We start from the raw sequence: 25717 nt of genomic DNA, 5'->3' as shown, positions 1-25717 counted from the left end.
CCTAATATCCCACATCATCCCATCAGCCAGAGCCACTGGACAACTACCCCTAATATCCCACATCATCCCATCAGCCAGAGCCACCGGACAACTACCCCTAATATCCCACATTATCCCGTCAGCCAGGGCCACCGGGCTACTACCCCTAATATCCCACATCATCCCATCAGCCAGAGCCACCAAACTACTACCCCTAATATCCCACATCACCCCGTCAGCCAGAGCCACCAAACTACTACCCCTAATATCCCACATCACCCCGTCAGTCAGAGCCACCGGACTACTACTAATATTCCACATCATCCCGTCAGCCAGAGCCACCGGACTACTACCCCTAATATCCCACATTATCCCGTCAGCCAGGGCCACCGGACTACTACCCCTAATATCCCACATCATCCCGTCAGCCAGAGCCACCGAACTACTACCCCTAATATCCCACATCATCCCGTCAGACAGAGCCACCGGACTACTACCCCTAATATCCCACATCAGCCACAGCCACCGGACTACTACCCCTAATATCCCACATCAGCCACAGCCACCGGACTACTACCCCTAATATCCCACATCATCCTATCAGCCACAGCCACCGGACTACTACCCCTAATATCCCACATCATCCCATCAGCCAGAGCCACCGGACAACTACCCCTAATATCCCACATCATCCTATCAGCCAGAGCCACCGGACAACTACCCCTAATATCCCACATCAGCCAGAGCCACCGGACAACTACCCCTAATATCCCACATCAGCCAGAGCCACCGGACAACTACCCCTAATATCCCACATCATCCCATCAGCCAGAGCCCCCGGAAACTACCCCTAATATCCCACATTATCCCGTCAGCCAGGGCCACCGGACTACTACCCCTAATATCCCACATCATACCGTCAGCCACAGCCACCGGACTACTACCCCTAATATCCCACATCATCCCGTCAGCCAGAGCCATCGAACTACTACCCCTAATATCCCATATCATCCCGTCAGCCAGAGCCACTGGACAGCTACCCCTAATATCCCACATCAGCCAGAGCCACTGGACTACTACCCCTAATATCCCACATCATCCCGTCAGCCAGAGCCATCGAACTACTACCCCTAATATCCCACATCATCCCGTCAGCCAGAGCCACCGGACTACTGCCCCTAATATCCCACATCATCCCGTCCGCCAGAGCCATCGAACTACTACCCCTAATATCCCACATCATCTCGTCAGCCAGAGCCACCGGACAACTACCACTAATATCCCACATCATCCCGTCCGCCAGAGCCATCGAACTGCTACCCCTAATATCCCACATCATCCCGTCAGCCAGAGCCACCGGACAACTACCACTAATATCCCACATCATCCCGTCAGAGCCACCGGACAACTACCCCTAATTTCCAACATCATCACGTCAGCCAGAGCCACCGGACAACTACCCCTAATATCCCACATCATCCCGTCAGCCAGAGCCCCCGGAAACTACCCCTATTATCCCACACTATCCCCTAATATCCCACATCAGCCAGAGCCACCGACCTACCACTAATATTCCACATCATCCCGTCAGAGCCACCGGACAACTACCCCTAATATCCAACATCATCCCGTCAGCCAGAGCCACCAGACTACTACCCCTAATATCCCACATCATCCCGTCAGCCAGAGCCACCAGTCTACTACCACTAATACAAGCCACCGGACTACTACCCTAATATCCCAAATCAGCCAGAGCCACCGACCTACCACTAATATTCCACATCATCCCTTCAGAGCCACCGGACTACTACCCCTAATATTCCACATCATCCCATCAGCCAGAGCCACCGGACTACTACCCTAATATCCCACATCAGCCAGAGCCACCGACCTACCACTAATATTTCACATCATCCCGTCAGAGCCACCGGACTACTAACCCTAATATCCCACATCATCACGTCAGCCAGGGCCACCGGACTACTACCCTAATATCCCACATCAGCCATAGCCACCGGCCTACCACTAATATTCCACATCATCCTGTCAGAGCCACCGGACAACTACCCCTAATATCCAACATCAGCCAGAGCCACCAGACTACTACCCCTAATATCCGACATCATCCCGTCAGCCAGAGCCACCAGACTACTACCACTAATACAAGCCACCGGACTACTACCCTAATATCCCACATCAGCCAGAGCCACCGACCTACCACTAATATTCCACATCATCCCGTCAGCCATAGCCATTGGACTACTACCCTAATATCCCACATCAGCCATAGCCACCGGCCTACCACTAATATCCCACATCATCCCGTCAGAGCCACCGGACTACTACCCCTAATATCTCGCATCATCCCGTCAGCCATAGCCATTGGACTACTACCCTAATATCCAGGGCTGTGGCGTCGGTAAGCCACAGTTGCGACTCCGACTCCTGGATTTTATCAGGCTCCGACTCCTTCATAAATGGCCAATTCATAACAACAAATTTACTGTTATAAAATATTAAACATCGTGCTTATTCAGTTTCTCACCATCATATAAGTAATCAGACCACTTAGAGCAAAAAATACATTTATTAGAATACAATTAGAATATAGCAAATAACTTTTATAAACTTTTATAAACTGTAAGTAAATATGCAATAAACACTTTTATGCAGTTAATAAGAAGAAATCTATAAATTTGTCCTCAGAAAAAGTATTGCCTTTGTCAGATCCTCCTTAATTTGTCCTCAGAAAAAGTATTGCCTCTGTCAGATCCTCCTTCATGGATGCCCTCAAATCTGATCTAATTATTTTGAGAACAGAGAACAACCTCTCTACACTAACTTGTGTTGGTGGCAAAGCAGTAACCACTCGGGCAACATCTCTGACAATGTCAGGATACAGAGGAATCGCTTGTTGCACTGTTATTTTTGATGAACGGTCAAATTTCTCAATTTCTTTTAGTGCACATGAAAAATTCTGCTGAAATGTACTGGCTGTGATCCTTGATGGGGATGACTCTTCTATGCGGGAACGCTTTGCACGGTCCTTGTGATCCAAATATTTTTTGAAATTAAATTCTTCATCAGTTGATGATGAGGGTGAAGATGTGGCAGGACGACCAAATTCTTCTTGTTCCTCCTGACTGTTCTGCAACCCTTTCATCCTTACTGCTATTTCAAACAGAGCTTCTTTTCCTTTACTTAGCTGTTGATCATCTAGAAGAATCCGATGCATTGGGTCTACATAAACAGCTGCCAAAAGAATGTTATTTTGTAATAGTAGCTCCTCTCTCCGTTTCATTGATGTAGCAGTGCCACTTGCAATTAACCCTCCTCTTTGGGACAGGCGAAACATCAGGTTCTTCCACTCCTTTAAGAAAATACCTGGAGTTAAGTCCTCTGCTTGTAATTTTTTAGTCACTGTAAATGGGTGCTCTAGCAATTTTTCCAGCTCAGTCACCTGATTCCACTGACTTTCATTTAGCGTCAGTTGAGGGTTAGCCATGTCTACAAGAAAGGTTTTCAGTTCAACCAAGCGCTGAATCATTAAGTAAGTACTGCCCCATCGTGTGGCTTGATCAATAATTGCCCCTTTTCCAGCACGTCTCTTCAAAATTGAGTCAACTTTAGGGGTTCTGGCAACAGTAGCCAATTTTCTCACCTTGCCAATCAGTGCAGCAGCATGTCCTTCTTGCAGACTGTCTCTTATAACCAGCTGTAGCGTATGCACAACACAGCGCATGTGATGAATGGAAGAACATATTGACACAGTTTCAACAAGATCATCTAAACTATCATGTTGCTGTTCATCTGAAGCAACTTCAGTTTGCTCCTCAGTTACAATACTGTGTTCCTCTATTTCAAACATTTCTGTGTCTGTGGACCCAGAATGTTCTTCTAGCTGCTGGTCACCATCATTACTCTCATTCATTAGCTTAATAGTACTTATATTTGAAGCATTGTCAGTTACGACAGAAAGAACTTGCTCTTTTTTAAGTTCATAGTCTTGCAGAACCTTTTCCACCAAGACCTGGAGAAACTCACTGGTGTGATGAGCTTTGGTGTCTTTTACTGCCAATATCTTGGTAACTATTTCATTTTTGTCACAAACAAATCGGACATTGATGGCAAAATAGTTCACTCTGTGACGTGTGCAGGCATCCATTTTAAGAAACAGAAAGCGTCCCTTGAGAGTTTTTTTAAGTTCTTCTTTTGTTTAAAAGCTTCTTCGATTACTAATTTTCTAATACTCTCTCTCCAGAGAAACACCAAGCTTGCGGGCCATTTCCCCATTCAGACACATAAAAGCTGGTCGTGAAAATAATGAAATAGGCACACTATCCTTTACAACAAGCTCTATGATCTGTTTTTTAAATGTATCTACTGTCATTGTCACAGTAACTTTGTCACTGACAAAATATCTTGCAACTGATGGCTGAAAAGTTCTCTGCTCCTTTGTTTGGCTGGAAGAGCTGGGCACTGGTTCATTGGTTTGGATGCAGTCTTTCTCATCCACTGCTTTCAGTACTTCTGGATGAAAGCGCTGTAAATGTCTCTTTAGATTAGAAGCTCTGGTAGGAGCATTTTTATCTTTGCCTGAATATGCGCTCATCTTGGCTTCACAGCATTTGTTTTCGTCTGGATCATTTGTCATACACTGACAGACATAATGTTTTCTATCTTGAGTGATGGTGAAATGTTCAAATACAGCTGATTTAATGTGATGCTTCTTTGACATTCTCAGGTTTTTAATTCTGCATTCACAATCCAAATGACAATTGTTTTTCCTAAAAACAATTGTACAAAATTATTGCCAGGTCGTACAACTGATATAGTGGTCAGTAATACTGTTATTATTCCTCATGTACTCACAGTTAACTGATGCAAAGTTTGTTGAAAGGATAATACTTCTTACAGTCTTCCTCTTCTGAGTAGCAGGCAGCTGTGAGATGCTTGGAAGACGCACACCTAGTATGATCTAGCCTAGAGGAGGAGCTTTACTACTAAGAATTTGCAACACATTTTCACTTTCAGTTTCATACATTGTAAGTAGGGGGGTTGGGGCAGCATGAGGTTAACCAAGTATAAGATTAGATAAGGGCAGTGGAGAACAGTGACACACAAGAAGTAAGAAATGTCTCTATCTCCAGCAGAACTGCTTATCACTGTTGTTCATAGTTTGATAGAACATATATATTTGAGTAACATTTATAAAATTCATATGAAAGTTCAATTATGAAATATTAATACATTTTTTTTAAAGCTGGAGTCGGTACATTTCTTCCGACTCCAATCAAAACTAACTCCGACTCCACAGCCCTGCTAATATCCCACATCAGCCATAGCCACCGGCCTACCACTAATATCCCACATCATCCCGTCAGAGCCACCGGACTACTACCCCTAATATCTCGCATCATCCAGTCAGCCATAGCCATTGGACTACTACCCCTAATATTCCACATCATCCCATCAGAGCCACCGGACTACTACCCCTAATATCCCACATCATCCCCGGCACTTAAACCAAGAATTTATTTGTCTTACCTTGCATAAGAGGAAAAACAACTGAGTAGAAAAAAAGAGAGAAAAGACTGAACCCTTATGGACACAATTCAGTAATGCTGAAAAAAAAAAAAAAAAAAAAACGATCCTTTTGGAATACAGATAAAAATCAAAACGACGTTTTGGCCTGTCTAAGCATGCTGCGCATGCCAGCGCGGGCTTGTTTGTAAGGCAGCATTCTCCCAGGCCCTTCACCTTTGGGTGTATTATACACAGACCCTTTAGTCCTGACACTAGTGAACATCAGCTCATACTGATCCTTCCATCATTCAGATTTATACTTGAAAAAGGCTTAGGCCTGTTTCACACATCTGTTTTTCTGCTCAGTCGAAATCCGCCAAAATGGCAGAAAACAGATCCGTAGGCCGATTGAAAAAAACGGGTGACAGCGGACCGTTGTTTTGACGGATCCGTGTAAGGTAGAATTTTAAAGGAACCGTGTCTGGAATGAGAGAGAGCGAGAGAGAGAGATTGAGATTTTTTTTCCAGCCTCCAGAACCGGGTTTAGGGTTAAACTTCTACCAAAGCTTATTCTTCCAGGCATGTGCTATGAAAAATGCTGATTCGGCGAAGCAAAAAATCGTTTCATGGTCTGTCCAGTCATGTCAGCAGACGCCAAAATGTTGGCGTATCCGTAAAAAAACTGATCCAACGGATGACCATCCGTCAAGGTCCGCCGATAATGCAAGTCAATGGGGAAAAAAACGGATCCGCCAAGAAAATGGCAGATTTTGACTGATGGAGACAAACGGATGTGTGAAAGAGGCCTTACACAGGCCGAAACGTCGTATTGATATTTATCTGTATTCCAAAAGGATCATTTTTTTTTGGTTTTTTTTCAGCATTACTTAATTGTATCCGTAAGGGTTCAGTCTTTTCTCTTTTTTTCTACTCAGTTTTTTTGCCACTTATGCAACGCAAGACAAATACATTTTTGGTTTGAGTGCTGAAGTTTTTTGTATTTTCAATGATATTTTCTTCTGAGCACCAACATACGCTCACAGTGAGCACCCCTTTGCCTTCTATATGCCAAGTCATCCCCTTCAGCCAGAGCCACCGGACTACTACCTCTAATATCCCACATCATCCCGTCAGAGCCAACATTGTCAGGTTGGCGCTGTTACACTGATTAAAATGATACCTGGGCTGGAGAAATCCGTCTTGTGTTTCTATTTATAATCTGTGTTAATGAGGATACTTCATGCCCAGATAAAGAGAAGTTCCTCATTCTGGGCTCCCCCTGCAGTCTGTGTCAGAGGGTGGTCTGTGTCGGCACAGTAATAAATTGTATTTCCAGCTTTACAGAAGGACGATAACACCATAGAAATGATAAGAATAATAGGCCTCAGTTACCACAACTGTCTACAAGGAAAACTGTTGCTCATAGCAACCAATCACAGCCCAGCTTTCATCTTTTAAACAACTCTGGTGAAATGAAAGATGCTTAGTGATTGGTTGCTATGGACAACACAGGCATTGTACCTGTTGTGGTCAAAAAGACGTGCCTATGAAAAAAATAAAATAAAAATATATATATACTGTGCTTTGCGTGTGGAGTGGGCGGGGCTTTATACACATACATGCATACATACACTCAGTTTTATATATATATAGATGTGATCTGTGTATATGGATATTATATACAGTGTGTCCGTATAGTCATGGTGCACTTTTGACCAGTCACAGCTAAGTATACAAGTATACCACGATTCCCGGATCTGACGCCCTTAGACTTTTACTTTTGGGGTTGTGTGAAGCAACATGTGTACACTGAACGTATTAACGACGATATCAATGAAGTTCTTAGCACACACGGGTAATGTCTGGTGTAACAGAGGGAATAACGTCTGTGATTCCCGGGCGAGTCTCTCGCATGAAAACCTGTCACTGCCGCCGGCACTCGGACGGGAGCGTGCGACTACATAGAAATACATGTAGCCGCACGCTCTGGTCCAAGTGCTGACGGCAGTGACAGGTTTTCATGCGAGAGACTCGCCCGGGAATCACAGACGTTATTCACTCTGTTACCACACACGGGTAATGTCTGGTGTAAGAACTTCACTATTGTTTGGAAGTGTGTAGGGCAACAAATGCACGGAATAGGTATCAAACTGGGAAAGGTTTTCTTTTATTTGGAGCAGAGTTCACATTTCTATTGTTTTTTGTTGCTTTCCAGTGACTGGTCAAAATTGCACCATGACTTTACGGACACACTGTATATGGGATCTGTGTATACGGATACTATGTATGTGATCTGTATATATGGATATATACAGCTCTGGCAAAAATTAAGAGACCACTGCAAAATTTTCAGTTTGTCTGATTTTTCTCTTTATAGGTATATTTGAGTAAAATGTAAATTGCTCTTCTATTCTATAAACTACTGAATTTCCAAGCACTAAATTTTGTATTTATTTTCAGAAAATGAGAAATGGTCAAAATAACAAAAAATGCAGTGCTTGCAGCCCTCAAATAATGCTAAGAAAACAAGTTCATAATCATTTAGAAACAACAATACTAATGTTTTAACTCGGGAAGAGTTCAGACATCAATATTTTGTGGAATTACCATGATTGTTAATCACAGCTTTCATGCTTCTTGGCATGCTTTCCACCAGTCTATCACACTTCTTTTGGGTGACCTTAAGCCACTCCTGGTACAAAGATGTAAGCGGTTCTTTGATGGCGTGTGACTATCCATCTTCCTCTTGATTACATTCCAGAGGTTTTCAATGGAGTTCAGGTCTGGAGATTGGGCTGGCCATGACAGGGATTTGATGTGGTGGTCCTTCATCCACACATTGACCTAGCTGTGTGGCATGGTGCATTGTCCTACTGGAAAAACCAGTCCTCAGAGTTGGAGAACATTGCCTGAGCAGAAGGAATCAACTGTTTTTCCAAGATAACCTTGTATGTGGCTTGATTCATACGTCCTTCGCAAAGATTAACCTGCAAAATTTCAGCCTTGGTGAAGCATCCCCAGATCATCACCGTTCCTCCACCAAATTTCACAGTGGGTGCAAGACACTGTGGCTTGTACGCCTCTCCAGGTCTCCGTCTAACCATTAGACGACCAGGTGTTGGACAAAGCTGAAAATTAGGCTCATCAGAGAAGATTACTTTATTCCAGTCCTCTATGGTCCAATCCTTATGGTCTTTGGCAAACTTCAGCCTGGCTCTCCTTTGCTTCTCATTGATGAAAGGCTTTTTTCTAGCTTTACATGACTTGAGCACTGCTTCTAGGAGCCTGTTACGAACTGTTCTTGCCGTGCACTTCACCCCAGCTGCCATTTACCATTCCTTTTGTAGGTCACTTGATGTCATCCTGCGGTTACTGAGTGACATTCAAATAAGATGACGGTCATCCCAGTAAGTGGTCAGTCATTTTCACCCTCTACCGGTCTGTAGCTTTGTTTCCCCCAATGTCTGCTGCTTGACCTTGTTGTAATGGACTGCCGTCTTAGAAATTTAAAGGATGGAGGCAACATGACTTGTCAGGAACACCGCACTGCACTTGCTTACTGAGCCAGAGCTCGTGTCCTGGGTACAAAGACTGTGCACAAAGATACCTGTGGAGCGGGCAGCAGTGGTGACAATCCATGCTCCAGGATCTGAATCACGTGACTGCTGGGGGCGTGGCCTAAGCTCCACGGAGCTAGGAGCTGCAGGGAAACTCCTAGAAAGGTAACTACAGGACAATATTACCAAGGGGCATAGACAGAGACAGAAACCAGATCAAGCCGAGGACAAAGCACGAGATAGCAAGACAGTACCAAAGGATTAGACAGAATGGATAGTCAGGACGTAGCAATAGATCAGAAAACCAGAACGGGCATTAGCCGGTACAGTAGGGGTAAACTGTAAATTAAAGGGTTTTACCACCTGCGAGAACCCTTTAATGAACTTCCTATAATAATTATCGAAGCCCAGAAATCGCTGCAACCCCTTCAGGTCATGAGGCTGCACCCAATTTGTAATGGCCTGATCCTTCCCTGGATCCATGTGGAATCCCTCCCCGGATAAAATTACACCCAGAAAAGACAGTTCTTGCATAGAAAATGAGCACTTCTCCAGCTTAGCATACAAATGGTTCTCTCGGAGTCTCATAAGCACCATACGCAGATGATGCAAGTGTGACTGACTGTCCTCAGAGTAAATAAAGATGTCATCCAGGTAAATGACTACGTAACGTCCAATAAAGTCAGAAAAAACAACATTAATAAAGTTCTGAAAAAACGCAGGAGCGTTAGTGAGGCCAAAGGGCGTAACCAGGTTTTCAAACAGCCCTTCAGTTGTCAGGAATGCTGTTTTCCATTCGTCCCCCTCCCGGATCCTTATAAGGTTATAAGCCCCTCGTAGATCGAGCTTAGAAAACCATTTGGCCCCCGTGAGTTGATTGCACAGATCAGGAATCAATGGGAGAGGCTACGTGTTCTTAACAATAATTTTGTTCAGTTCTCGAAAGTCGAGGCACGGTCGCAACTCACCATCTTTTTTCTTTACAAAGAAAAACCCCGCTGCCACGGGTGAGACCAAGGGCCGAATATGCCCCTTGTGAAGGCTTTCTTTAATGTGCTCTTTCATAGCTTGGGGCTCAGGCCCGGACAAATTAAACAAACGAGCCTTGGGTAATTTGGCTCCAGGTACTAAATCGATAGCACAATCATATGGTCTTTAAAGTCTCTCAGGTACTCCAGAATACCCTCCAGACCGACAGATGATACAGATTTTATCGGATTGACAAAAGGAACTGGGTTACAACACAGACCATTATCATTACATCCCCATCGGGTGATCTCCCCCTTCACCCAATCAATAAGAGGATAGTGGCATTGCAACCAGGGCATTCCCAATACCAGTCTTGCAGGCAGATTATTCATAATGAAACAACTTAAATTTTCCACATGAGTGGAACCCACTTTCATAGAAGAAACTTCAGACGTAAAACAAATTCCATCCCGTGTAAGAGGGGATGAATCCACAGGCACAATTTTAACAGGGTCTTTTAACCTGACTGTCCCTATCTTATTAAGAGTCACAACTTAGCATCAATCAGATTAATGGAGGAACCACAGTCAACAAAGGCGGTGGTCATAACAGGACCGCCAGCAATTTCCAATTCAACCTGGAGCACCATTTTTGTACGTGAGAAAAAATATACCTGGGAGTCTGGACAACCTCCTCGATTGTTGCCCAGACTCAGTCGTTTCTCTGATGGTTTCTCTGAAGAAGGGCAGGAGGGGCAATTCCTTTTCCAATGTCCAGAGGCTCCACAGTAAAAGCATAGTAGGTTGTCTCTACGGTGCCTTCTCGCTTTCTCCTTAACCAAGACTGACCCAACCTTCACGGGCTCAGATACGGGTGCAGTGTCACACAATTTGGGGTACAAGGGAGACTCTTGTTGCATCATTCCTCTAGCATGGAGTCTCTGGTCCATACGGACCGCCTGCATCATGGCGTCCTACAGGGTATCAGGAAGCGGATGTAATGCCAGAGCGTCCTGCAGACGGTCAGAAAGGCCCCTGCGAAACAACCCCCTCAGGGCGGCATCGTTCCAGGATACTTCGGCGGTCCAACGACTAAACTCTGAGCAGAACCATTCAGCAGAGTGCCTCCCCTGTGTCACACTCATCACCATATCTTCAGCCAGACGCACTCTATCAGGCTCGTCATAGATGTGCCCCAGAGCCTCAAAGAACAAGTTCACTGACATACGTTCAGGAGCAGAGGAAGACAAAGAGAAAGCCTATGCTTGCGGAGCCCCCCGAAGTAGGGAAATAATAATGACCCCCACCCTCTGGAACTCATCCCCGGAGGAGCGGGGCCTTAGAGAAAAAAAAAAAGCTTGCATCCTTCTCTGAACGACCTGAACTCCTTTTTATCCCCTGAGAAAGGGTCTAGCAATTTGACCGGAGATTCGGGGGATGCTAATGACACATCTCTACCCCCCAGAACTAGAAGCCCCTGCATCGACAGCCCCCTGCACAGTAACCACCAACTGTTGCTGGGTATGGGCCATCGTGCGCTGTTCCACATTGAGTTTATGGAACATTTGGGTCAGGTGCTTGACCTGATCAGCCAAGGCTTGTATGGGATCCATGAGGATAATACACACTTTTTTTTTTTTTTCTCTTCAAAGGAAAAAAAACCTGAAAAGGTCAGTTATAATGTCAGGAGTCCCGCACTGCATTTGCTCATTGAGCCAGAATGCGTGTCCTGAGTACAAAGACTGTGCACAAAGATACCTACGGAGCGGGCAGCAGTGGTGACAATGCATGCTCCAGGACCTGAATCACGTGACTGCTGGGGGCGTGGCCTAAGCTCCACGGAGCTAGGAGCTGCAGGGAAACTCCTAGAAAGGTAACTACAGGACAATGTTACCAAGGGGCATAGACAGAGACAGAAACCAGATCAAGCCGAGGTTAAAGCACGAGATAGCAATACAGTACCAAAGGATTAGACAGAATGGATAGTCAGGACGTAGCAATAGATCAGAAAACCAGAACGGGCAATAGATGGTACAGTAGGGGTAAACTGTAACGGAGTAACGATAGCCAAGCCAGGAGGTCAGATCCAGAAAAGACAATGGTACTAAAACGAGAGACGGAGTACAGAGTGAAGGAACAAGCCGGGTCATACACGGGAAGCAAACAAACAACGCAGAGTACATGCACACCAGGGGTCAGACACACCAGAACAGCAGTATAACTGACAGAGAATGCTAGTTTGGAGTGAGTATAAATACCCCTCCCAGATCCAAAGAGAGGCCAGCAAAAGTTAACCCTGTGGCAGGGCTGTGGAGTCGGTAAGCCAAACCTGCGACTCAGACTCCTCAATTTCCCTTACTCCGACTCCCACATATATTGCCTATATTTAAGTGAAAAATTTATTCTAGTACAATGTGAACATCAGACATTTAATCATTTTTATGATACAATAATCAAGATATTTAGATAGAACATAATATTTATTGGAATACAACTTTAGAACACAAAAAACTGTAATAAATTGTAAACATGTAATACACTATGTAATATCGATTACATATATATATAGTGTGTGTGTGTGTGTGTGTGTATGTGTATGTGTGTATATATATATATATATATATATAACACTATATAATAAACTATAAGTGGCAAAAAACAGTTTTCAACAAAAACATACTAAATAACATTTGTGCAGTCTATGAATTTGTTCTAAGAAATAAAATTGCCTCCATCAGATCCTCCTTCATAGATGACCTCAAATCTGACCTAATAATTTTAAGGCTAGAGAACAACCTCTCTACAGTAACTTGGGTTGGAGGGAAAGCCGTAACCACATGGGCAACATCTCTAACAATTTCTGGGTATAAAGGAATTGCCTCATGCACAGTCAGTTTTGATGAACGGTTGAATTTTTCTATTTCTTTGAGAACAAGTGAAACATTTTGCTGAAATATGGTCAATCTGCTTGCTATAGGAGACGGAGTGAAATCTTTTTCCTTGCGGCAACGCTTTGCCTGCTCCATGTCATACAAATACTTGTCAAAGTCAAACTCCTCATCTGATGAGGATGAAGATATGGCAGCAGTAGCACTGTCAGGACCCGAGTCCTCTTGCGCCTGGCAGTCCTCCTGTAGGCCATTCTTCCTAACTGCTACCTCAGTCAGAGCTTCTTTTCCTTTAGTAAGCTGTTGATCATCAAGCAATATACGATGACTTGGGTCCACATAAACAGCTGCCAGAAAAATGTTATTTTCCAATATCTGTGTCTCTCTCCGTTTCATTGATGCAGAAATGCCATCTGCGATTAAACAGCAAAATAGCAAGTTCTTCCGCTCCCTCATGAAAATGCCAGGAGTTAAATCCTCAGCTTGTAATTTTTTAGTCACAATAAATGGGTGATTAAGCAATTCCTTCAATTCAGCCACCTGTGTCCATTGACCTTCATTTAGGGTTACCTGAGGGTTCGCCATATCTATAAGAAACGGTTTTAGTTGATCAACAATTGCCCTTTTCCAGCACGTCTCTTCAAGATGGAATCAATTTTAGGGGTTCTGGCAGCAATAACCAATTTCCTCACTTTTCCAATCAGATTTCCAGCATGTCCCTCTTGCAGACTATCTCTTATTGCCAGCTGCAGCGTGTGCACAACACAGCGCATGTGATGAATAGGAAAGTGTTTTGAAGCAGCTTCAACAAGATCATCTATTTCTACAGTATAATTTTGCTGTTCTTCTGTAGTAATATCTGTTTGTTCCTCAGTTACATGAACAGCACTGTGGCCTTCCATCTCACACATACTGAATCCTAAATGTTCCTCTAGCTGTTGTTCATTACTCTCATTCATCAGTGTAATTGTACTTATGTTTGAAGCATTGTCCGTTACAATAGCAAGAACCTGTTCTTTTTTGAGTTCGTAATCTTGCAGAACTTTTTCCACTAAGGCCTGGAGAAACTGGCCCAGGAGGTCCCTTCCAACTCTACGATTCTATGAAACTGGCTGCTTTGATGAGCTTTAGTATCTTTTACTGCCAGCGTGTTGGTAACAATTTTTGTTGTCACAAACATATCGAACATTGATGGCAAAATAGTTCACTCTGTGACGTGTGCACACATCCATTTTAAGAAACATGAAGCGTCTTTTGAGAGTCTTTTTAAGATCTTCCTTTTGTTTAAGGGCTTCTTCAATCACTAATTTTCTAATACTTTCTCTTTCCAGAGAAACACCAAGTTTGGGGGCCATTTCTCCATTAAGAGCTGTAAAAGCTGGTCGTGCAAATAATGTTAACGGTACACCGTCCTTCACAACAAGCTGTATGAGCTGTCTTTTAGACATATCTGCTGTCATTGTTAAAGTAACTTTGTCACTTACAAAATATCTTGTTAATGATGTTTGAGACGCTCTTTCCTCCGCCTTTGCCTGGCAGGAAGTGTTAAGGGGGTTTTACACTAAGCGATATCGCTAGCAATATCGCTAAAACGTCACTGGTTTTGTGACGTTATAGCGATATTGCTAGCGATATCGCTATGTGTGATACTTACCAGCGACCGGCTCCCCCGCTGTCCATCGCTGATCGCGCGAGAATGTCCGGCTCCATTTCTCGTCGGGCGCTTCCTGCTGAGACTTCCTGCTGTGATGACGAGCGAAGCGTGGAGGCGGGCGGGAGGACGTCAGGATCGCTGTGTGTGAATGGTAAGTATCGTGCGCTGCGTCGCTGCTGAATCGCTGTGAGGTCTTTCTGTATGAAAGCTCAGTAGAGATCATTTAGCGATGCACCAGCGATCCTGACCGGGTCGGATCGCTGCTGCATCGCTAAATGTAAAAGGGCCTTTAGTCTGTGTGCTACCCGGCTTTCATTCTTTTTGGTACAGATAAGATATGGAGACAGATATGGATAAATGGATAGATAGAGCAGATTTCTAATCTGCTTTTGATATTGAAAACATTATCTATGAGCTCAAAAACCTTTCAGGTGATGCGGTTTTTTAAAAATCTGATCGGCTTTTGCAGCTGAAAAACGTATCCACAAAAAACGCAGCAAAAATGCTGTGTGTGAATGTAGCCTTAGATCAGGAATAGAACAGTCATTTATAGGACATTTCATAACTTTCCCAAATTCCTATGAAAAAATATTCAGCACATTCTGCATTGAATTACTGTACCCAATTTATTATATATTATATATTTTAGTTGTCGGAGTCGGTCCATTTTATACCGACTCTCCGACTCCACAGCCCTGCCTGTGAGAACAGGACATTAACCATGTCCTAACCATGACAAAGACACTCGCTGTATCCCTCTGCTAGTAAAGCCAGAATTGAGCCCTTCTTTTCCTCACTCAAGACTTTTCTTTTCAACTCCTTTGGCATGGTTAAAAGTAATTTTTTCATTCCTATTACTTTTGGGATATTACTAACACTTGTTTTGCCATCCAGCTTGTCCTATTGCAAGAGGATTGTGAACACCACAGCAGGGTTTTTTTATACTGTCCTTCATTAAATAAGATTTGTCTCAGGTGATCACCTAATCAGAAGCACATTAAGTAGAATGAGGTGTACTCTGGTTGGAATTCAACTGACACTGGAATGGAATGGCTGTCAGACATGTAGAGAAGCTGATTTTTATAAAACTGTGCAGTGGTCTCCTAATTTTTTCCAGAGCTGTACATGGATATTATTTCTATGGGACCTCTGTATACGGATACTATGTATGTGATCTGAAGTACATATGGATATTTATATATGTGATCTATATATACGAATGGTATATATGAGTAATATATATATGTGATCTAAGTATTCAGATATTGCATATGGAAGTTGTATATGGATATTATATATACAGTCAAGGCCGAAAGTGTTGTCACCCTTGAAATTGTTCCAGAAAATGAAGTATTCCTGTAAATTATTGCAGTTACTTGTGTTTTGTTATACACAGGAGGTCCGCACTTCTGACACAGAGACATAAAAAAACTAGACTGCAGTTTGACAAAATGTACGTGAGTAAGCCAAAATCCTTCTGGGAAAGCGTCTTGTGAACAGATGAGGCCAAGTTAGAGCTGTTTGGTAAAGCGCATCATTCTACAGTTTACTGAAAATGGAATGAGGTCTACAGTCATGGCCAAAAGTTTAGAGAATGACACAAACATTAATTTTTACAAAGTCTACTGCTTCATTTTTTCTAATGGAAATTTGCATATACTCCAGAATGTTATAAAGAGTGATCAGCTTAACTTGCAAAGTCAATACTTGTCTAGAAAATTAACTTTATCCCCCAAAACACATTTCAACATCATTGCAGCCCTGCCTTAAAAGGACCAGCTAACATCGTTTCAGTGATTGCTCCATTAACACAGGTGTGGGTGTTGATGAGGACAGGGCTGGAGATCAATCTGTCATGATTAAGTAAGAATGACACCACTGGACACTTTAAAAGGAGGCTGGTGCTTGGCATCATTGTTTCTCTTCTGTTAACCATGGTTATCTCTAAAGAAACACGTGCAGTCATCATTGCACTGCACAAAAATGGCCTAACAGGGAAGAGTATCGCAGCTAGAAAGATTGCACCTCAGTCAACAATCTATCGCATCATCAAGAACTTCAAGGAGAGAGGTTCCCTTGTTGCCAAAAAGGCTCCAGGGCGCCCAAGAAAGACCAGCAAGCACCAGGACCGTCTCTTAAAAGTGTTTCAGCTGCGGGATCGGGCTACCAGCAGTGCAGAGCTTGCTCAGGAATGGCAGCAGGCAGGGGTGAGTGCATCTGCACGCACTGTGAGGCGGAGACTCTTGGAGCAAGGCCTGGTCTCAAGGAGGGCAGCAAAGAAGCCACTTCTCTCCAGAAAAAACATCATGGACAGACTGATATTCTGCAAGAGGTACAGGGAGTGGACTGCTGAGGACTGGGGTAAAGTCATTTTCTCTGATGAATCCCCTTTTCGATTGTTTGGGACATCTGGAAAACGACCTATTCGGAGAAGACCAGGTGAGCGCTACCACCAGTCTTGTCTCATGCCAACTGTCAAGCATCCTGAAACCATTCATGTGTGGGGTGGCTTCTCAGCCAAGGGAATGGGCTCTCTCTCAGTCTTGCCTAAAAACACAGCCATGAATAAAGAATGGTACCAGAATGTCCTCCAAGAGCAACTTCTCCCAACCGTCCAAGAGCAGTTTGGCGATCAACAATGCCTTTTTTATCATGATGGAGCACCTTGCCATAAAGCAAAGGTGATAACTAAAAGGCTTAGGGAACAAAACATAGAGATTTTGGGACCATGGCCTGGAAACTCCCCAGATCTTAATCCCATTGAGAACTTGTGGTCAATCATCAAGAGACGGGTGGACAAACAAAAACCTTCAAATTCAGACAAAATAAAAGCATTTATTTTGCAAGAATGGACTGCTATCAGTCAGGGTTTGATCCAGAAGTTGATTGAGAGCATGCCAGGGAGAATTGCTGAGGTCCTGAAGAAGAAGGGTCAACACTGCAAATATTGACTTGCTGCATTAACTCATTCTAACTGTCAATATAACCTTTTGTTACTCATAATATGATTGCAATTATATTTCTGTATGTGATAAAAACATCTGACAAACACACATAAAAACCAGAGGCCAGCAGTTCATGTGAAAATATAATATTTGTGTCATTCTCAAAACTTTTGGCCATGACTGTACAAAGAAAATAACACAGTACCTGCAGTCAAATATGGTGGAGGTTCAAAGATGTTTTGAGGTTGTCTTGCTGCCTCTGGCACTGCCTTGACTGTGTGCAAGGCATCATGAAATCTAAAGATTACCAAAGGATTTTTGCAATGTAGTGCCCAATGTCAGAAACCTGGGTTTGTGTCTTATGTCATGGGTTTTCCCACAGGAAACATACTTCAGAAGCACTCAGAGAGAGGTGAAGTGGCCAGTAATGAGTCTGGCTCTACATTGAATACCTGTGGAAAGATCTTAAAGTTGCTGTTGTGAGAAGACACCTTCAAACATGAGAGACCTGGAGCAGTTTGCAAAAGAAAAGTGGCCCAAAAGTCCAGTTGAGAGGTGTAAGAAGCTTGTTGGTGGTTATAGGAAGCAATGGATTGCAGTTATTTATTCCAAAGGGTGTGCAACCAAATATTAAGTTGAGGGAGTCAACAATTTTGTCCGGCCCATTTGTGGGGTTTTGTGTGAAATTATATCCAATTTGCCTTTTTTCAGTTTTTTTTCGTGTTGTTCCTATACACACAAAGGAAATAAACGTGTTTAACGAAACAGGTGTAATTGCAATAATTTTCTGGAAGAAAAGCTTCATTTTCAGGAACAATTTCAGTAGTGCCATTTTCAACCATGACTGTATGTGATTTGTGTATATGGATGTTATATACGGGATCTGTGTATATGGATGTTATATATGGCATCTGTGTATACGGATGTTATATACGGGATCTGTGTATACGGATGTTATTTATGGCAGTGGTCCCCAACCTTTATAGTTTAGTAGTGCATACTTATCATTTAATTATAACATTTACAATGTGAACGTGACTCAACTCACCATAGGTTTTGAATGAGTGGGAGCACCTGGCTTGTTTCCCTGTATCAGTGGGAGCACTGGGCTTGTTTTCCTGCAACAAGACGGTCCCATCTAGGGGGTGATGGGAGACAGCGACACCCTTGTATGCATGGCTCTGCTCCCACCCTTGTATGCATGGCTCTGCTCCCACCCTTGTATGCATGGCTCTGCTCCCACCCTTGTATGCATGGCTCTGCTCCCACCCTTGTATGCATGGCTCTGCTCCCACCCTTGTATGCATGGCTCCGCTCCCACCCTTGTATGCATGTCTCCGCTCCCACCCTTGTATGCATGGCTCCGCTCCCACCCTTGTATGCATGGCTCCGCTCCCACCCTTGTATAAGAAATATGCAAGACAAGAACCACGAAACAAGTCCAACACTGCAATTTTTACAAAATTACAAAATGATTTTATTAGAATATAACAGGAATAAAGGGAAAGGTAGAGTGAGAGTCAATAATGACCATAAATAGCACATGGGCAGAAATGAGGTACAACATCGATACATAGACATAGGGATACCAATAATTTTATCAATACATAGTATAAGAATAAAATGTTCAACATTTGTCCCATATTAATATAAAGCAACCAGTCATGTAGTGCAAAATTAAAGCACAAAAGTAGTCATCACAAATGGTGGAGCCAGCCACCAATGGCAATGAATACAAAAACCATAATCACACCATAATAGGTTCACCGCATAGTATTACCTTTACCTGTAATGGAAATCCTGCCTTGCTGATTGGTCATGGCACTTAGGCCGCGACCAATCAGCGACAGTTGCTTAGTCGTCGTGGCAACACGGCCGCATTGCTTACTGTACAGGCACATTACAGCCGTTAAAGGCATCACTGCTGCATCGCTCATTACACAGGCACAGTCCTCAGTCCTGTACATATTCTGGAGTGCAATACATTAGGTAACAGCAGAACAGTGACTGCAGCTCTGGATGTAACTGGAGTACAATACATTAGGTAACTGCAGAACAGTGACTGCAGCTCTGGGTGTAACTGGAGTACAATACATTAGGTAAGATCTGAACAGTGACTGCAGCTCTGGGTGTAACTGAAGTACAATACATTAGGTAAGATCTGAACTGTGACTGCAGCTCTGGCTGTAACAGGAGTATAATACATTAGGTAAGAGCAGAACGGTGACTGCAGCTCTGGGTGTAACTGGACTACAATACATTAGATAACAGCAGAACAGTGACAGCAGCTCTGGGTGTAACTGGAGTACAATACATTAGGTAACAGCAGAACAGTGACTGCATATCTGGGTGTAACTGGAGTAGACTACATTAGCTAACAGCAGAACAGTGACTGCAGCTCTGCGTGTAACAGGAGTACATTAGGTAAGAGCAGAACAGTGACTGCAGCTCTGAGTGTAAGATCCGAACAGTGACTGCAGGGTCCCAGTAATGATTAGCGAGAAGGGCCAGAGATGACGCCAGTCTTGCGAGAGCGCGACATCAACAGCGGTGTTTCGCACAAAGCATTACTGGGACCGGAAGATGCCGGGAGCGTGGTGAAAGGAGGGACAAAGTCCGGGGGCCGTCGGAAGGTGAGTATATCACTATTTTTTATTTTAACAGAGACTCTAGAATACCCGATGCGATAGAATCGGGCCACCATCTAGTATTCTAATAAAATCATTTTCTAATTTTGTAAAAATTGCAGTGTTGGACTTGTTTCGCGGTTCTTTTCTTGCATATTTCTTATATATATATTTGCGATTGTCCTATTATGTCCACAGTAAGGCTGAGTGCAGACGGACTGTTTGGCCCTGCGGATTTTTCCGCGCAGAATGGAAGAAATCCGCAGGTCAAATGACCTGCAGTTTTCCTGCGGATTTCTTCCATTTTTCATGCGGTTTTCATGCAGTTTTTGAGCGGTTTTCCATCGCGGTTTTCCCCCTGCGGATTTGGTGACAGGGGAGATGGAAAACCGCACAAAAGAAGTAACATGCTGCGGATTTTGTACCGCGGAAAAATCTGCAGCGTCTGCACAGCGGTTTTTTTTTTTTACATTGATTTTAAGGCTACTGTACATCACAATGCAGAAATGCAACGTTTCTGCGCGGTAAAATCCGCTGCGGAACCGCTGCAAATCTGCATCGTGTGCACACAGCCTAAAACCCATTTTTGTAATGATATACGGGATCTGTGTATACGGATGTTATATACGGGATCTGTGTATATGAATGTTATATACGGGTTCTGTGTATACGGATGTTATATACAGGGCTGTGTATACGGATGTTATATAAGGGGCTGTGTATACAGATGTTATATACGGATCTGTGTATATTATATATGGGATCTGTGTATAAGGATACTATATATGTGATCTGTATATATGGATATTATATATATGGAACCTGTGTATATGGATACTATGTATGTGATATATATATATGGGACCTGTGTATATGGATGTTCCATACGTGGCTGTGTATACGGATGTTCTATACAGGGCTGTGTATACGGATGTTACATACGGTATCTGTGTATACGGATGTTACATACGGTATCTGTGTATACGGATGTTACATACGGTATCTGTGTATACGGATGTTACATACGGTATATGTGTATACGGATGTTATAATAATAATATTATTCATTATTATTATTATTATTATTTATTTATATAGCACCATTGGTTCCATGGTGCTGTACATGAGAAGGGGTTACATACAGATTACAGATATCACTTACAGCAAACAAACTAACAATCACAGACTGATATAGAGGGGAGAGAGGACCCTGCCCTTTCGGGCTTACATGCTACAGGATGGTGGGCAAGGAGACAGTAGGTTGGAGGGTTACAGCGGTTCCAGTGATGGTGAGGCGGTAGCTCTAGTAGTGGTGAGGAGGCAGCGGGGATCACTGCAGGCTGTATGCTTTCCTGAAGAGGTGGGTTTTCAAGTTCCGTCTGAAGGATCCGAGTGTGGTTGGTAGCCGGACGTGTTGGGGCAGGAAATTCCAGAGGATGGGGGCTATTCGGGAGAAGTCTTGGAGGCGGTTGGGTGAGGAGCGAATAAGTGTGGAGGAGAGGAGGTGGTCTTGGGAGGACCGGAGATTACGTGAGGGGAGGTATCTGGAGATTAGTTCAGAGATGTAAGGAGGAGACAGGTTGTAGATGGCCTTGTAGGTCAGTATTAGTAATTTGAACTGGATACGCTGAGGGAATGGGAGCCAGTGAAGAGATTTGCAGAGGGGAGAAGCGGAGGAGTAGCGAGGAGAGAGATGAATTAGTCGGGCGGCAGAGTTGAGAATGGACTGGAGAGGTGCAAGGGTGTTAGCAGAGAGGCCACAGAAAAGGATGTTGCAATAGTCGAGGCGGGAGTTGATGAGGGCATGCACAAGCATTTTAGTAGATTGAGGGTTGAGGAAGGGACGGATTCTGGAAATATTTTTGAGCTGGAGGCGACAGGAGGTGGAGAGAGCTTGGATGTGCGGTTTGACGGACAGGGCAGAGTCAAGGGTTACTCCGAGGCAGCGGACCTCCGGTATGGGGGAAAGCGTGGTGTTGTCAATTGCTATAGAAAGGTCGGGTAAGGAAGATCTGTGAGATGGGGGAAAGATGATCAGTTCAGATTTGTCCACATTGAGTTTGAGGAAGTGAGAGGAGAAGGAGGATATGACTGATAGACACTCTGGGATTCTGGAGCGCAGAGAGGTGATGTCTGAGCCAGAGAGGTAGATCTGAGTGTCATAGGCATAAAGGTGGTACTGGAATCCGTGGGACTTTATGAGTTGCCCCAGGCCAAGTGTGTAGATTGAGAAGAGTAGGGGTCCTAGAACAGAGCCTTGGGGGACTCCAACAGAGAGAGGGTGGGATGAGGAGGTAGTTTGGGAGTGGGAGACGCTGAATGTGCGGTTGGAAAGGTATGAGGAGATCCAGGATAGGGCGAGGTCTTTGATGCCAAAGGAGGAGAGGATCTGTAGTAGGAGGCAGTGGTCAACTGTGTCGAAAGCAGAGGACAGGTCTAGAAGCAGGATTATAGAGTATTGACCGTTAGCTTTGGCTGTATGTAGGTCGTTGGTAATTTTGGTCAGGGCTGTCTCAGTGGAATGATGGGGGCGGAAGCCAGATTGTAGATTGTCAAAGACCAAGTTAGATGAGAGGTGAGAGGAAAGTTCAGCGTGGACATGCTGCTCCAGGAGTTTAGAAGCGAATGGGAGCAGCGATATTGGGCGATACCTGGACGTGGCTGTTAGATCGAGGGTTGGCTTTTTAGGGATAGGTGTGATTGTGGCATGTTTGAAAGCAGAAGGGAAGGTACCAGAAGTTAGTGATAAGTTGAAGAGGTGGGTTAGGGATGGGATAAGATGGTGATGCTGGGGAGGAGGTGGGATGGGATAGGGTCAAGTGCACAAGTGGTGAGATGTGTTTTGGAGAGAAGATGAGCAAGCTCCCCTTCAGTGATGTTGGATAAGGAGGTTATGGGGTTTGGGCATTGATCTGGTATACAAAGGGGTTGAGGTGGTTGGGCAATAAAGACTTGCCGTGTTTGGTCTATCTTGTTTTTGAAGTGTGCGGCAAAGTCCTCGGCAGAGATTAGGGAAGTCGGAGGTGGCAGTGGTGGGCGGAGGAGGGAGTTAAAAGTATTGAACAACTGTTTGGGGTTGTGGGATAAGGAAGATACAAGGGATGTAAAGAAGGCCTGTTTAGCAGAGGTGAGAGCTGATTTGAATGCAAGTGTTGCTTGTTTGAGTGCAGTGAAGTCGTCTTGTGAATACGTTTTCTTCCAGCGCCGTTCTGCAATTCTGGATGCTTGCCGAAGCTTTTTAGTGGTGTTATTGTGCCAGGGTTGTCTATTGGTTCATCGCACTCTGTTATGCATGACAGGGGCGACTGAGTCGATGGCTGATGCAAAAGTGGCATTGTAGAAACTAGTGGCAGTGTCAGTGTAATGGAGTGAAGCTATGGAGGACAGTGGTAGAATAGAGTCAGAGAGTGTGCGAGTGTCTAGATGTGCGAGGTTTCTGCGGGGGTGCGCATGCTGCTGGACGTGGGTGACAGGTGAGGAGGACAGGGATGAGAAAGTGAGTAGATGGTGGTCAGATAGAGGGAGAGGGGAGGTGGTGAAGTTGGAAAGAGAGCAGAGGCGGGTGAAGACCAGGTCTAATGTATGTCCATCTGTGTGGGTGGCTGAGGAGGACCACTGAGTAAGTCCAAAGGATGAAGTAAGGGACTGGAGTTTAGAGGCTGCCGACTGGTGGGTGTCAATGGGGATGTTGAAGTCACCCATGATGATGGTGGGAATGTCAGTAGAGAGAAAGTGAAGGAGCCAGGTAGAGAATTGGCCGCTTGGAGGTTGGAGGGAGACTAGATGCGGACAGAGTGGACTTCAAAAGAGGGGAGGACAAGGGAGGGAAGAGGTGGGATTGGGTTGAAGGTGCAGTTGGAACAAAGGAGAAGGCCCACTCCTCCGCCATGTCTGTTGCCAGGGCGAGGAGTGTGGGTGAAGTGGAGGCCGCCGTAATATAGCGCAGAAGCGGAGGCGGTGTCGGAGGGTGTCAGCCATGTTTCGGTGAGGCCAAGGAAGGAAAAGTTACGAGAGGTAAAGAGGTCATGAATCACATGGAGTTTATTGCAAACGGAGCGGGCATTCCAGAGTGATCCAGAGAGCGGGAGCAGGGTGGTGGTTGTCAGGGGCACGGATTTGAGGTGGGAAAGATTTCTGGTGTTTGTGTTGTTTTGGGAACGATAGAAGGGGGTAGTAATGGGAGGTATGAGCTGTGGGGGGTCCAGGGTTGGGAGATATGTCGCCAGCAGTGAGGAGAAGCAGAGAAAGGGAGAAGATGTGGGAGAAGGAGGGTGGGTGGCTTGTTTTGTATTTTATTAGGAGAGCTCTGAGGTTGAGGAGCAGTTCAGCAGAGGTCGTCAGGTGGGGAGGCAAGAGGGAAGGAGAGATTACTATTTGGTTAGCGGGTGCTGGGGTTTGTGCATAGCGAAGGAGAGTGAGGATTATAGGAGCCAAAACAGTTACAGCGTATGTCATCATGGTAAGAGTAATTTAGGAGGCAAAAGAAATTTAGTACATGTAAATGCAGCGTTTAGTGGTGCCTTCTGGTCACTTCAGGCTCATTTCAGGCATTATTTATATACGGGATCTGTGTATACGGATGTTCTATACGGGGCTGTGTATATTGATGTTATATACGTGGTTGTGTATACTGATGTTATGTACGTGGTTGTGTATACGAATGTTATATACGGGATCTGTGTATGCGGATGTTCTATACGGGGCTGTGTATACGGATGTTATATACGGGATCTGTGTATACAGATGTTCTATATGGGGCTGTGTATACTGATGTTATATACGGGATCTGTGTATACGGATGTTATATACGGGATCTGTGTATACGGATGTTATATACGGGATCTGTGTATACGGATGTTCTATATGGGATCTGTGTATACGGATGTTCTGTACGGGATCTGTGAATACGGATGTTCTATACGGGATCTGTGTATACGGATGTTCTAAACGGGATCTGTGTATACGGATGTTATATACGGGATCTGTGAATACGGATGTTCTATACGGGATCTGTGTATACGGATGTTATATACGGGATCTGTGTATACGGATGATCTATACGGGATCTGTGTATACGGCTGTTCTATACGGGATCTGTGTATACGGATGTTATATACGGGATCTGTGTATACGGATGTTATATACGGGATCTGTGTATACGGATGTTATATACGGGATCTGTGTATACTGATGTTATATACGGGATCTGTGTATACTGATGTTATATACGGGATCTGTGTATACTGATGTTCTATATGGGGCTGTGTATACTGATGTTATATACAGGATCTGTGTATACGGATGTTATATACGGGATCTGTGTATACGAATGTTATATACGGGATCTGTGTATACGGATGTTATATACAGGGCTGTGTATACGGATGTTATATACGGGATCTGTGTATACGGATGTTATATATGGGATCTGTGTATACGGATGTTATATACAGGGCTGTGTATACGGATGTTATATACGGGATCTGTGTATACGGATGTTATATTCGGGATCTGTGTATACGGATGTTATATACGGGATCTGTGTATACGGATGTTATATATGGGATCTGTGT

General features: G+C 44.2%; 1 protein-coding gene across 1 annotated transcript in view; it reads left to right on the top strand.

Annotated features, from left to right (window-relative positions):
* CIAO2A (cytosolic iron-sulfur assembly component 2A) overlaps positions 1 to 25717 on the top strand; it is a 47782-nt gene that overhangs the window by 1033 nt on the left and 21032 nt on the right. The gene's annotated exons all lie outside the window — the stretch shown is intronic.

The sequence above is a fragment of the Dendrobates tinctorius genome, unplaced genomic scaffold, assembly GCF_039654945.1.
Source record: "Dendrobates tinctorius isolate UK_male_01 unplaced genomic scaffold, ASM3965494v1 ptg000022l, whole genome shotgun sequence".
NCBI classification, from domain to species: domain Eukaryota; kingdom Metazoa; phylum Chordata; class Amphibia; order Anura; family Dendrobatidae; genus Dendrobates; species Dendrobates tinctorius.
Note: the sequence above shows the minus strand (reverse complement) of the source record. Positions and strands in the feature narration are given on the sequence as shown.